The 12,629-nt window shown below is 52.8% G+C and overlaps 1 long non-coding RNA gene across 1 annotated transcript; it reads right to left on the reverse strand.

Annotated features, from left to right (window-relative positions):
- Window positions 1–5,687: 5,687 nt before the first annotated feature.
- LOC132659645 (uncharacterized) lies at window positions 5,688–8,899 on the reverse strand. Its single transcript, XR_009600308.1, has 2 exons — window positions 8,006–8,899; window positions 5,688–7,604 (listed from the first exon to the last, which is right to left on the reverse strand). It is a non-coding gene; the product is annotated as an uncharacterized LOC132659645 (long non-coding RNA).
- Between the last annotated feature and the right edge of the window lie 3,730 nt (window positions 8,900–12,629).

Below are 12,629 nucleotides of genomic sequence, written 5' to 3' on the forward strand. Positions count from 1 at the left end.
AAAAAGTCAAATGGAATCACAGAACTGAAAAATACACCAAAATTTAAAACTCACTGAATGGGCTCAATAACACAATGAGTTGTGTCATGACAGAAAGTCTATGAACTAGAGAATAGAATAGGAGAAATTACCCAGTCTCAGCAGCCAAAAGAAAACAGGCTGAAGGAAAACAAAAAATACAAGTGAAAACACAACCGAAAACCTCCTGAAAGCAGACAGAACTAATACACTGCCTATAAGGGAAGAGCAACCGGAATAACACTGGCTTTTATCAGAAACCACAGAGGCCAGAAGGAAGCGCCACATTTTTCAAATGCTGGAAGGAAAGGACTGTCAACCAGGAACTGCATATCTAGCGAAAAACGCTTCAGGATGAAGCGGGGCTTCCCTGGTGGCTCAGCGGTGAAGACTCTGCCTGCCAACGCTGGAGACGCTGGTTCAGTCTCCCCTGCCGGAGACCCCACTGGCCGAAGAGCAGCTAGGCCCACGGGCCACAGTCCTTGAGCCTGTGCACTCGAGTCTCATCCACAGCTGCTGAGTCGTGCGACAGCGAGAGCAGCCGCTGCAGTGAGAAGCCCGCACAGCGCGCTAGAGAGCAGCCCCTGCTCACAGCAACCAGAGCAAAGCCCACGGGCAACGGAGACCCAGAGGATAAACAACGTTAGCCAGAGCCTCAGCTGGGGAAGAGGAAGAAAATTTAAACAAAACAAAAAAAAAGAATGAAGGAGAGGGGCTTAGCTGGCTGTCCAGTGGTTAGGGCTTTGCACTTCACTGCCAAGGGCCTAGGTTTGATCCCTGGTCGGGGAGCTGGGACCCCCTTGCCACACAGCACAGCCAAAAAGAGAAGGGAGGGGAAACAGAGACACCCACAGACGAAGAAAACGGAAAGGACTTGTCACTAGCACAACTACCCCGAAAGAGTCGGTAAAGTTCTTCAAACAGAGATGATACCAGAAGGCTTAAACCCTCAGAAAGGTAAGAAAAATCACAGAATGGGAGAAACAGAGGGAAATGCAACATTCTCATCATGACCCTCTTATGTCACGCTGGGGGGCTGAAGCAGCACCTGTCACACTGTCCGATGTGGGGCTAAACGCACGTCTAAGAAAGACCTGGGCACTTCCGGTTTTGAAATGGGGATAGTGAAGGGACTGCAGACAGGCGATGGCCCCCCTCCAGGACTCTCGCCCGGAAGATCCCAGGGACAGAGGGGCCTGGGGGCTGCAGTCCATGGGGTCTCGAAGAGTCGGACACAGCTGAGCGGCTTCACTTTCACTTTTCACTTTCCTGCACTGGAGAAGGAAATGGCAGCCCACTCCAGAGTTCTTGCCTGGAGAACCCCAGGGACGGGGGAGCCTGGTGGGCTGCCGTCTGTGGGGTCGCGCAGAGTCGGACACGACTGAGCGACTGAACTGAACTGAATGCATTATCAAGCTATCGTTTATTATATATTAAAATCACATAAAATAGATTGCAGAGCAAAGAAAACGGCTAGAATCAAAGAGGACTGTCGCACAGTGCTAAAAGAATCAATGCAGTTGGAAGACGTGATGACTGTAAGTATTCACACACCAAACAGCAGAGTTAGAAACGTGCAAAGTGGGGCTCCCCTGCTGGTCTGGTGGTTAAGACTTCACTTCTAACGCAGGGGGTGTCGGTTCAATCCCTGGATGGACAACTAAGATACCATTTGCCGCATGGTGTGGCCAAAAAAAATACACATATATATATGTGTGTGTGTGTGTATTTGTGTGTGTGTGTGTGTAGCAAAATATAATAGAGCTGAAAGAAGAAATAGACAAATCTAAAAGTATAGCTCTTACTTAGGGACTTCCATTGTCCCCCATTGACTCCACTGTCAGCAAATGATGGGATGTCTACACAGAGTCAAGCAAGATTTAGAAGAAGGCAAAACCATCACCAAGCAACAGGACCTAAAGGGCATTTATAGAACTGCCCACCAAACAGCAGCAGAATAAACATCCTTTTCAAGCATCCATGGAACACTGACCAAGATAGACCACATCCTGGGTCATAGAACAAACGTCAAGAAATGTGAAAGGATTGAAATCCTATAGAATACGTTGTCCAATCATTCGTGCGCTCAGTCACTCAGCCGAGTCTGACTCTGCAACCCCATGGACTGTAGCCCACAGGCTCTTCTGTCCGTGAGATTTCCCAGGCAAGAACACTGGAGTGGGTTGCCATTCCCTTCTCCAGGGGATCTTCCCGGCCCAGGGACTGAACCTTTTGCATTGGCAGGGGACTCATTACCCCCGAGCAACCTGGAAAGCCCCTGTCCCGTCAGTAGAAGACCAAAGAGAACAAAGGCTAACCTCCTCCATGCATGAGTAAATTCTCCAGCGGACTGTCTTCTGATTTCATTGGTAGCATCAGCTCTTCCTGATTTCCATGGCAGACTCCCTTTGGACTTGAACTTTGACCCTCCAGCCTCTCTGATCAGATCTTGGACCCACCAAGCCTCTGCAATCTCATGAGCCAATTGCTTAAAATACACACACACGCACACACACACACACACATTATTGGTTGTTTCTCTGGAGAACCCTCATACAAAGCAGAAGGCAGAAAAGAAAGCTAAGTTAATAATATTAGGGGGAAAACAGGGGCCCCACTATGAGCCCCACACGCAGTAAAAGGATAATAAGCAAATATGAGCAACTCTGGACCTCCCCTGGTGGCTCAGTGCTGAAGAGTCCGCCTGCTATTGCAGCTGACCCGGGTTCAGTCCCCGGGTCGGGAAGGTCCCCCAGCGGAGGAGATGGCAGCCCACTCCAGTATTCTTGCCTGGAGAATCCCGTGGACAGAGGAGCCTGGTGGGCTCCCGTCCGTAGCATCGCAAAGAGTCCAAAGTGACTTAGAGGCTAAACAACAACATGAGCAACTCTACAGAGAAAATTTGACAGTTGAGATGAAATGAACTAATCTCTTAAAAAACACCAACTGCCACTATTCACTCAAAACAAAACAGATGACTTAAAGAGTCGTATAACTATTAGTGAAGTTGAATTCATAATTTAAAACTCAAACAACGAGGAAGCTAGAATTGTCTAATACCAAAACCAAAGACAGTATCCAAAAAGGGCACTACAGACCAAAGTCCTTCATGAATATAGACACAAAAACCCTCAACAAAGTATTAGTGAATAGAATTCAGCAATGTGTAAAAAAAAATTATACACCATGACCAAGTGGGATTTATTCCAAGGCTGCAAGGATGGTTCAACATCCAAAAGTAATGTGGTCCAACGTATTAGCAAGCTAGAGTAGAAAAATTACATGATATCAATCAATTCAGAAAAGGCAGTTTGACAAAATTCAACATGCATTGCAACATGATAAAAACTCTCAGAAAAGCAGTGATAGAGGGGAGTGATCTCAACTATAACTAACATATTTCGTGGTGAGAGACTGGATGCCTTCTCCTAAGATTGGGAAGAAGGGAAGCACGCTCCCCTCACCGCCTTAACTCAGTCCCAGGCAGGCTGGGAGCATCACGCGGGGCAGTAACCCGAGGAGGGGCGTCTCCGGTGCTGCCGGGGTTAGAGCCCGCTTGTCGATGCAGGGGACACGGGTCCAACCCCCGGTGCAAGAAGACCCCACACGCCTGGGGGCAACCAGTTCTTTAAAAATAAGATAAGAAAAGGGAAGAAATGCATTTAACTCCAAAATGAAGAAAGAAAACCACCTGCATTTTATTTGCAGATAACATGATTATCTAGTAGAGTATCCCAAGGAATCTATCCATAAAATTCCCAGAAATAATGAGTTCAGGCAGGTCTCAGAATACAATATAAGCAATTTTTTAAAAAATCAATTATATTTCTACATACTAGCAATGAACACAAAGACACTGGAATTAAAAACATAACACTACCTACAATGTTTCAGAATAAAGTTAAAATTCTGAAAATAACATAATGCTGATTTTAAAAATCACAGATCTAAATAAACAGAGAGCCATACCACTTTCATGCTTATAAGACTAAAAATAGTGAAAATGCCAATTCTCTCCAAATGGATATACAAGATAACACAAATCCTATCAAAATTCCAGCAAGGTTTTTTGTAGATACAGACAAGATTATCCTCAGATGTGTACAGAATGGCAAAGCACTATAATAGCCAAAACGATTTTGAAAAGCAGAATAAAGTGGAGGCACTCATCAACGCAACTCTGACACTCGCACGTCCTGTGCCTGTGGACAGCAGCCCCCCGGCTCCTCTGTCCATGGGGATTCTCCAGGCAAGGATACTGGAGGGGGTCGTCAGGCACTCTTCTAAGGGATCTTCCCGACGCAGGGATCGAACAGAGGTCTCCCACACTGCAGGCGGATTCTTTACAGTCTGAGCCACCAGGGAAGCCAAGAATACTGGAGTGGGTAGCCTATCCCTTCTCCAGGGGATCTTCCCAACTCCGGAACCGAACCCAGGTCTCCTTCAATTGCACGCAGACTCTTTCCCAGCTGAGCTACCAGGGAAGCTATGGTAATCAAGACTGTGGTACTGGCGGAGGGACAGACACACAGATCAACAGAACAAAAACCCAGAAACAGAAAACCCAGAAACAGACCCACACAACTGTGTCCAAGTGATTTTTGACGAACGTGTAAAAGCATTTTGATGAAGGAAAGACAGCCGGCGCTTTCAGCCAGTTGTGCTGGAGCGATTGGATGTGCATGGGTTTCCAGGCGGGGCAGTGGTAAAGAGTTCGCCTGGCAGAGCAGGAGCTGCAGGCTGTGGGTCCAGTCCCTGGGTCGGGAAGATCCCCTGGAGGAGGCAGGACAACCCACTCCAGTACTCTTGTGGGCAAATCCCATGGACAGAGGAGCCTGGCAGGCTACAGTCCATGGGGTCGCAAAAGAGAAGGACATGACTGAAGGACTAAACAAAGACAATTAGACACGCATGGGTCGGGGAGGGAAGTGGCGGGGAGGAAGAGGGGAAGGAAAGCCAAGGATTTCACAATTTACACAAAACTCAAAATGGATCATGAGCTGTAACGTAAAGCTAGAAACCATTTCGGAAAAATGCAGTAGTAGATCTTTGGGATCTAGGGCCGGGACAAAACTCTTAACTCGACACCAAAGGCAAAAGACGTAAGAGAAAATACGGGTAAAGCAGATCCCATTGAAATTTACCACTTGCTCTGTAGGAGGAAAAGCAAGCCCTCTGTCTGACAAAGGACTAGTGTACAGAATATACAAAAACCCTAAAAACTCAGCAGTAAAAAAATAAGTCATCCAGCTTTAAAAATCAGCAAGAGATATGAAGAGACATTTTAAGGAAAACATACACAGATGTCAATTAAGTACCAGTAGGGGCTTCCCTGGCGGCCTCCCAGTGGTTAGGAGTCCGAGCGTTCGCTGCAGCGGGCAAGGGTTCGATCCCTGGTCCGGGGACTGAGACCTCGCATCAGCCTCTAAAGCACAGTGAGATATCACCCCATCACAGCGACAGAGTGGAAAGTCATGGCCACAACTGGCGCCGGCAAGGATGTGGAGAGACGAGATCACTGATGCCTGCCAGCGAGAACGTGAAGAGGCAGGACCTGGCAGCTTCCTCAGAATCCAAACATGCAGGCCCACGTGACCCGGAAGGCACCCTCTGGTTATTTACCCCGGAGAACTGAAGACTGCTCTTCACACCAAACACATACACACACAAACATCCCTAGGATCTTTATTTGGAATAGACCCAAACAGGAATCAACACAGATGTCCTTCAACTGGAGATGGCTGAGCCAACCGTGGTCCAGCCACACCACAGGCTGATGCTAGAACAAACAGTGGCCCATCCACACCAGGGAACACTCCCGAGCAGCCTGAGGGATGGGCAGCAACACTCAGGCCAGGCGGATGAGTCTCCAGGGAAACAGCATGCCAACGCCATTTCAGTCCTGTCAGACTCTTTGCGACCCTATGGACTGTGTCCCACCAGGCTCCTCTGTCCGTGGAATTCCCCAGACAAGAATACAGGAGTGGGTTGCCATGCCCTCCTCCAGGGGATCTTCCAGACCCGGGGACTGAACCTGTGTCTCAACATCTCCTGCCTTGGCAGAGGGGTTCTTTATCACTAGAACCACTTCGGAAACCCCTTGCTGAGCAGAATAGCCAGTCCCAAAAGGTTCCCAACCTCTTGATTTCATCTTTCTTGTTGTTCAGTCACTAAGTCGTGTCCAGTTCTTTGCAACCCCATGGCCTGCAGCACGCCAGGCTTCCTTGTCCTTCACCATCTCCCGGCATTTGCTCAGACTCACGTCCATTGAGTCGGTGATGCCATCCAACCATCTCGTCCTCTGTCATCCCCTTCTCCTCCCATTTTCAATCTTTCCCAGCTTCAGGGTCTTTTCCAATCAGTCAGCTCTTCGCATCAGGTGGCCAAAGTATTGGAGCTTCAGCCTCAGCATTAGTCCTTCCAATGAATATTCAGGACTGATTTCCCTTAGGATGGACTGGTTGGAGCTCTTTACAGTCCAAAGGACTCTCAAGAGTCTTCAACACCACAGTTCAAAAGCATTAATTCTTTGGGGCTCAGCCTTCTTTTTGGTCCAACTCTCACATCCATACATGACTACTGGAAAAACCATGGCTTTGACTAGACGGAGCTTTGTTGGCAAAGTAATGTCTCTGTTTTTTAATATGCTGTCTAGGTTGGTCATAGCTTTCCTTCCAAGGAGCAAGCATCTTTTAATTTCATGGCTGCAGTCACCATCTGCAGTGATTTTGGAGCCCCCCAAAATAGAGTGTTTCACTGTTTCCATTGTTTCTCCATCTATTTGCCATGAAGTGATGGGACCAGGTGCCATGATCTTCGTTTTCTGAATGTTGAGTTTTAAGCCGCCTTTTTCACTCTCCTCTTTCACTTTGATCAAGAGGCTTTTAGTTCCTCTTCACTTTCTTCCATAACGGTGGTGTCATCTGCATATCTGAGGTTATTGATATTTCTCCCGGCAATCTTGATTCCAGCTTGTGTTTCTTCCAGCCCAGCGTTTCTCATGATGTATGGCACCGCACTCCAGTACTCTCGCCTGGAAAATCCCATGGACGGAGGAGCCTGGTGGGCTGCAGTCCATGGGGTCGCTACGAGTCAGACACGACTGAGCGACTTCACGTTCACTTTTCACTTTCACGCATTGGAGAAGGAAATGGCAACCCACTCCAGTGTTTGCCTGGAGAATCCCAGGGACAGGGGAGCCTGGTGGGCTGCCGTCTCTGGGGTCGCACAGAGTCGGACACAGCTGAAGCGACTTAGCAGCAGCAGCAGCAGCAGCAGCAGCACTCTGCATAGAAGTTAAATAAGCAGGGTGACAATATACAGCCTTGATGTACTCCTTTTCCAATTTGGAACCAGTCCATTGCTCCATATCTGGTTCTAACTCTTGCTTCTTGACCTGCATACAGGTTTCTCAGGAGGCAGGTAAGGTGGTCTGGTACTCCCATCTCTTGCAGAATTATCCACAGTTTGTGGTGATCCACACAGTGAAAGGCTTTAGTGTAGTCAATGAAGCAAAAGTAGATGTTCTGGAATTCTCTTGCTTTTTCGATGATCCAGCGGATGTTGGCACTTTGATCTAAGGAACACTAAAATGACAAGCTTTTGGAAGGGAGGACAGATCAGCAGTTGCCTTTCCGGGGTTTGGGGACAAGGTGGGGCAGTGTGGTTATAAAAGGACAAAATAACAATCCTTATTGGGACTCTTCAGCATCTTGTTGGAGATTTCTCAAACCAACCTGGCTGATAACACTGTGCAGAATTTACCACAGACACACACACACACAGATGCACACACACAGACACACACACACACACACACACAGACACACAGACACACACAGACACACACACACAGAGACACACACACACACAGACGCACACGTGCAAGTAAAGTAAAACTAGGGAAGCTGGAATGAGATCAGTGGCTGCACCAGCGCCGCTGTCCTGGTTGGGATCTTCTACTTTCTTTTCAGAAAATGTTGCTTACCACTGGGGGATCCTGGCTAAGGTGTCCAAGGGCGCCTCTGTATTATTTGTCAGAATTCCAGTGAACTTCTAGTTATCTCAGTAACATTTTCATTAAAAAAATTTTTAAAAAACCACCACTGCTAGGAATGTTTTCTGAAGAAGTGACCAAAAGGCAAACAGCACGAGAACCCCGTGCTCCTCAGGGAACTCTTGACGAGCGGGGTCAGGATGGCCGGCATCCGCCCACAAGGTGCTCCGCATTAACGTGACCCTGAGCAGCCATCATCCGCGTGGAAGAAGCTATTCTGTTAAGTGAAAACAGTAGATTTGAGAAAAGTACATACAGTAAAAAAATTTTAATTAACAGCCTTGTATGTAACACCGGGCCAGATATATGTCTAATTGTTTTCAAAGTTCTCCTTTAGAGGGGGTGTGGTCATACATAGCTCTCCACTTTTCTTTCCGTGTTGGCTGGACTGTTAATCGGGACGGCCCTCCTGTTAAGATCAGGCTTCTAGATGAAACACAGTTCGCGCAGTTACATTTTAAATCAGGTAAACAACACTTTTTAGATCTGCTAAATCTAGAAATCCTAGTTACCCACATAAACCCTGAGTTACCTCTACCTTGGAAAATAAACAGAGCCAGTCATCAGGGACCGGTGCCTGACGTCTGGGGCCGGCACCTGAGCCCACCTGAACCGTCAGCACAGTCAGGGCCTGCTCCCACCTGGGCATGCCCCCGGGCCCTCCGTCCCACACACTCCCACCAAGGACGCCTGCTGGGATCGCCGCAGCCTCTCCACGGGCCGTTCTGTGTCCGTCTCTCTTCCTTCCTGGCCCGTGTCCGCAGCCCCAGGGCCTTTGCCCCTGAGCACTCCGCGTGCCCGCCCCAGCCTGCCGTTGCTTTCTCCTGACTGCGGCACTTGCTGCTGCTTCCCTGCCCTCTCTCCCCAAAAATGGTGAGTCCAGTTCCGATCCCCTGCACTCCAGTCTCACCGGGGTCACCACCGCCTGCGAGGCACCCCACCTGCAGCTGCTCTCCAAGTGCTTCCTGAGTCCTGCCTCTCTCTCCCCTAAAGCCCTCGGGCGCCTCCTGTAGAGGCCAGGGTCCCCTCCCTGACTCGCCCGCACCCGAGTGGTCTTGCTAACACAGCCACCGCAGCCCTTCAAGCCCCCTCGTCTGCAGCCCAGGAAGTGGCCAAGCCCAGCGGCGAGCCCCAGGAGCCCCTGAGCCTCTGCGGCGCCCCCTCGCCCTCACCTTCTCAGGGGGCTGGGTGGTCCCACCCTTGGGTCCCCACCTGGGCAGGCCCCCACGGTCTTCTAAGCAGGATCGCGGGGTTTGGGGGGCACCTGGCAGATGCAGCTCCCCAACCACCCCCAGCTCGCGGTCCCCCTCTGCCCCATCCAGGGACGCTGGCACGCTGTCACTCCAGCCCCTCGCGATGCCAGCTCAGGGTGGGACGGGCCTCAGGGTCAGTGTTCCTGGCACAACCGCCCTATGCTCGGGCCTCTGGACCGCTGGCTTCTGGCCGCCGCTTCCCAGGCTGGCAGCACCACGACAGCAGCATGGCCTCCTGCGCAGAGTCAAGGGCCACCCGCGGTCCCTGTGAGGTCCCGGGGGCTCAGCGCAGGCCCTGGAAGCTCCTCAGCCCCAAAGGAGGACGGCCTCGCCTGGCCCTGGGCCCCCTCCACCCAGAGGAAAACCACGGGAAGCAGCCGACAGCAGGGCGCGAGTGACGATGAAAAACGCCAGGCGTGGAGAAGTGGAAGCCGCAGAGGCGCTTCCTTTGGGGCCCACTCCCGGCCTCACCCGCCCCGGGAGGCCTGGGGGCCTGCGTCGGGGTGGCACTGGGACTTGCCCCCTCCCCCTGGCCTCCTGGGGCGTGGAGCCTAGAGGAGGGCAGCCGCGGGGCTGTGGGAAGGCGGGCAGGCAGGCTCCGGGCTGTGGGCAGCGGGCTCAGGTCTGCGGCCTTGACGGGCCTCCCTCCCGCCAGCAGCCCAGACCCAAGGGGTCTCACTCTACCCCCACCCCTCTGCCACGCCCCTTTTCGTCCCCCCAAAACCCTGGGGACATCACCCCCAGCGGAACCGGTGGCCACAGCGCGCCGGGGAAACCCCCCACCCCAGGCTGCCCGTCGCCCCTTTGCCCTCCAGCGCCCCCACTCCTCCCAACCTGCAAGCGCGCCAGCTCCTGGGAGGCTGGGGCAGGCCCCCCAGGTGAGGAGCTGGGGTCAGTGTGCAGAGGGACTCCGGGGTCCAGTTCTGAAGAGCCATGTGGGGCCCCCAGGTGACCCGCTGATGCCTGCCGGGAGAGGGTGGTCCTCGGAGGGGTTCCCAAGCCCCTGCCCATCCGGGCCCAGAGCAAAACCTAAGACCTGGACAAACTCCCGAGCCCCTTCCTGTCCGGGCCGCTCTGTCCAGCAGCCCCGACCCACATCTAACATGGGGGGCCACCCGGAACTGCCTCCTGAGACCACCTCGAGGCTCCCAGACCTCGTGTGACCCCGCTCCACCCTGCCGGCTCCGTCCCCTCGGGGACACCGCCTCCAGCTGCGGTCTTCCTCCCCAGAGGAGCAAGGATGCTACCATCTGCCTGGGGTGGGGGTGGCGCTTCCAGGACAACGGGGACAACACGGTGGAGGTCTGGCAGGTGCTTGACACCCAAAGCTGCCTCCTATAGCCGGACGGATGGCTGCCCTTCCCCCTGGGCCCACCTGGGGTCTTCTCACCTGAACTGCTGGCAGTTTTCCCCTCCTGCACACACACACACACACACACACACACACACACACACAGCATTCCTGCTGTCCCAAAGGGAAGGCAAGGACCTGTGCTGAGGACAATGGCGGGGGCCGTTCTCAAGGTCCCAGAGCCACAAAGACCCACACTTCAGCAAGGGGGAGCCGGGGACTCTAGGACTCAGCCGGAGACAGGCGGGTGTCTGCCCCAAACCCCTATGCAGACGGGGCTCCATGGCACAGCCACCCTGTCACTTCAGGCCTGGCCATCAGGACCCTTGATGTGGTCACCACGGCAGGGTGCCCAGCGGCTTCCACACGTGACACCATCAACCTCACGTCCTGAGCTGGGCTTAGAATCTGGCGTGCGGTGAACCCCTTCCAAGGGCCACAGTGCAGCCCATGTGGACAGAGAGCCACGAGGGTGCTGCAGGTCAGTCAGTCCTCTGCCCTGGTAGCCTCAAAGCAGGTGGCTGGTCGCTCTTTACTCCATACATTGCCTAAACGTGGACTGCACACAGCACCCAGCATCAGGCAGGAGACAGAACCCTCCCTCTTTCCTGGGGCTTCAAGTCTATGCTCAGAACTCAGTTAAAACACAGGCGCTCGCGCTTCTGTTGCTTAAATTAAAACGAAAGTCCAGCATCTTGGGCTCACAGAAAGTGCTCATCCAGGGTTTGGTACTGCAGGAACATGAACGGCCTGCAGCTGCTGACAGGGTCACGAGGTGGCCCGACTCACTGAACGGTACGGTTTATGCCGGTGTGTCTCACGAGCGCGGTGCCCCATTTCAGGCCCGCGGTGCCCCGTTTGGGCATTTAAGTTATGTTATCAGTCCCTCAGTCGTGTCTCTCTGTGACCCCGTGGACTGTAGCACGGCAGGTTCTTCCGACCTCCGCTGTCTTGCAGAGTTTTCTCAGATTCATGTCCATGGGGTCAGTGAGATGTGGAACGAAAGCCGTTCAAACCCTTCCTGGAAGAGGTCAGAGCAGGCACACCCAGCCAGTCTGCGGTGTGAGAAGTGCACGCGGACGAAGGAGGGAGGTGGAACTGGTGAGGCCCTTGGGGAACGGTTGTCGCCACCTGCCAGGGGAAGCTTTTCTATCTGTTTCAGATCAGTGCCAGGCCGCAGTGGGGACGCAGTCAGCCCACCCACCAAGACGCAGGGAGCCAGTGCTCTTCTCAGCGCTGGGCACTGTCCATCACCACACAGGGAGAGGAGGCCCTGCTCCCCTGGAGCGCTCCTCCTGCCCCGAGAGGCTGACCACAAACAGGTCAATGTCAGAGAAGACTGAGGCTGGGAGATGGGGCGGGGGGGCTACTGCTCCGTAGGGAAAGGCCAGAAAGAGCCACGCCCCCTCTACAGATGGCATCTGGGCAAAGATCTGCAGAGGTAAAGGGTGAGACAGGCAGACCTGTCCGGAAGAGCATTCCAGTTCAGGAAGAGTCGGTGCTGAGGCCCTGAGGTGGGGCCCAGGAGGCCACTGTGTGGCTGGCGCGAAGTCAGCGAGCATGGACAGGGCAGGGCGGCAGGGGCTGGGCAGTGTGGGCACCACCACCAAGGTTTTAAGAACTCCAGCTTTGACCACGAGACAGGAACCCCCGTGAGACAGTCAGTGGAGGAATGACAACACGTGGGACCAGGTATGAGGCTGCCGTTCATCCAGGGCACAACGCTGGCGACTTTTTCAGCAAAGGGCCAGAGAGCAAATACTCCTAGCCTTGCCTGTCACGGGGTCTGTGCCACAGCTCCTCAACATGGCCTGCGTGGTGAACACAGCTGTAGGTGGCCGGTGAAGCAGAGGGTTCCCCTCTGTTCCAGGAAAACTCCAGTCAGGGCACTGACATTTGAATTTCACAGAATTTTCATGTCATGAAAGATTCTTTTGATTTTTCTTCCCAG

The sequence above is a fragment of the Ovis aries genome, chromosome 3 (genome assembly GCF_016772045.2).
Source record: "Ovis aries strain OAR_USU_Benz2616 breed Rambouillet chromosome 3, ARS-UI_Ramb_v3.0, whole genome shotgun sequence".
NCBI classification, from domain to species: domain Eukaryota; kingdom Metazoa; phylum Chordata; class Mammalia; order Artiodactyla; family Bovidae; genus Ovis; species Ovis aries.